Source organism: Leiobunum rupestre, chromosome 8 (assembly GCF_980474605.1).
Source record: "Leiobunum rupestre chromosome 8, qqLeiRupe1.1.hap1, whole genome shotgun sequence".
Taxonomy (NCBI): domain Eukaryota; kingdom Metazoa; phylum Arthropoda; class Arachnida; order Opiliones; family Sclerosomatidae; genus Leiobunum; species Leiobunum rupestre.
The window spans coordinates 41,130,980-41,133,289 of NC_143391.1; the positions used below are offsets into that span (position 1 = coordinate 41,130,980).

Genomic DNA, 2,310 nt, shown 5'->3' on the forward strand with positions numbered 1-2,310 from the left:
ACGGTAGACCGGTTTCGTTCTATTTGGAACTCATCAGGGGGCCTATTCTTGTCTTGGCGATAGCCATGTCGTTATGGCGGAATCGATAAAATATCGCCATAACGACATCGACTAGCGAAAACCTTATTCTTGTCTCCAAAATTCACTTCGACATCGCCGTATCGCCAGCGAATTATAACGACAGGGCTGGGGATGTCGGAATCGCGTTTCCTTGTCGTTATGACGTCATTTTTCGCTTCGAATCGCGGTATTTTCAAAATGGCTGCTTTACAGCTCGCATGATTTAAGTTTTGGCGTCTGTCAGAAATGGAAGAAACGAAGAGTTTGGGGTGGGAGAGAATTCTAAGAGGTAGATCAAAAGCTTTTGAACTTTCGGAAAATTAGTTTAGAAGGTTATTTCACCTAGATAAGTATTTAGTAATAGAGATTTGTGAGCATCTAAAAGCGACGTTAGAGTCAAACGCGTCTAACATAAGAGTTACGGATCTCCCTGTAGATTCAAAGGTGAGCCATGAATTTAAGAATTAAATTTCGTAATTATTAGCGTTTTAATAATTATATGGTTCATTAGGCGTTAGTGGCTGTTAGATTTTATGCTTACCAGAAAGCAGTTGGCCAAGATTTGTTTCTTGATGTCAGTCAGGCAATGGTCAGTCGCTGTCTGCATCAAGAAACCGATGTAATAAATAGCATTTTAATCCCAAAATGGATAAAATTTCCACTGAGTAAAGGGAAGCCACAAAGATGAGGTAATTATCAAATCTTCTCATAGCAGATAAATATTAATCTATTAATTTAACAATGCGTATAGATTTATGGAGAAGACCAGATTTCCGGGGGGCCATTGCTCAATAGATTGTACGCACATTGCAAATGTTGCTCCAATTTCACGAGATTCAAATTATCGTGAACATTTGTACATTAACAGGAAAGGAAACCATTCCTTAAATGTGCAATTGGTAAGCTTTATTTATATATATAAATAATATACATGTACATTCAAAAATTTACATAGTTTTTAGGTTTGCGATTGTGATTTGGTAATTTTGAATGTCAAAGCCAAGTTTCCTGGGCGTACTCATGATGCCCACATATACAATGGTTTCAAGATATCTTTGAAAAAAGTTATATAGCAACCAAGAACTCTAGAGATCATTCCTAAGGTAAGTTTTAAGTATTAACTTCTCAGTATGAGGGAGTATAGGCAACAGAAAAAGAACTATTTCTCTTTTCAAAACTTTATTACTGAAATTGTAAAAGATTCTTCAAAATAAAAAATTTGAATTTTTCACTTACTTTGTTTTAAAACTAAGCATATGAAACTCAAATAGTTTATACAATACAAATTCTCTTTTGAGAACTAGCTATATGACACCAAGTTTCCAACTGATCTTCCATTATCTTAGTTTGCTTATCAAGATTTGAATTTATTTTCTCAAGAAATTTGTGAGCCCTCGCATATGGCCCTGTTGCCTTTGTTGGTTGCGACCTTTAAACGGTTTAAGCCAAATTATCTTTTCCAAATTTTAAATATTTTTTAAAGTAAAGGATTTTCTACTTACCTCGTGCAGCTAGAGAAATATTTTTACCTTGGGAGTGATTAGAACTCACAGACGCTACTGGTGAACTATGATTAAATCTTGGAGATCTGCGGGAATGGGAGCCAGTGGGAGAAGAATGGGCGATAGTGACTGAATATGGAGGAGCCATTGTTGAAGAAGCTGCGGGACTTTGATCTAAAGTAGCCAATGCCGCATCCATTTTCTTCAATTATCTGTTATTAAAACCAAGAAATGTTAGCATGAAATGTATTCATGAAAGAATACTTACCCCAAAACCAGCTTCTGGTACTTCGTAGTGGCCAAATGTACCCCCTAGGCCACTCAATAAACGAGAGCTGCCCAGCATTTGCTCGACCTTCCTCAGTTGTCTTAGTTCTAGTTTGGGAAGTTCCAGTCAGCCAAACTCTGGAATATTTATGTATAAGTAATAGAAGTAACAGTATTTCTATTCCAAAAAAATTACTGCACCTCCAGTACGGTCCACCACAAGCATTAAGCTTTTGGACAAGACTAATCGACATCGCGGTGTACTGTACGCCTCGTTTGTACAGTTTGCATCAAACTTACGGCTAACGAAACGTTCATTAGCCTCCATGTATTCTAAAATTAAAACCTTTAGATTTCCGCAGAATTTAGTGGCGCGACTCAATGTTATTTTAAAAAAAACTACCAACGAAGAACAAAAACGACAACTGCGAAAACGTAAACAAACGCCAAAATATTACAGCAGCCGACAGAAATAAATAAG

At 36.7% G+C, this 2,310-nt stretch overlaps 1 long non-coding RNA gene across 1 annotated transcript; it reads right to left on the minus strand.

Moving 5' to 3' along the window:
* Nucleotides 1–1,378: 1,378 nt before the first annotated feature.
* Nucleotides 1,379–1,981, minus strand: LOC149933381 (uncharacterized). The gene is made up of 3 exons (XR_016473108.1): nt 1,831–1,981; nt 1,563–1,774; nt 1,379–1,489 (listed from the first exon to the last, which is right to left on the minus strand). It is a non-coding gene; the product is annotated as an uncharacterized LOC149933381 (long non-coding RNA).
* Nucleotides 1,982–2,310: the final 329 nt, after the last annotated feature.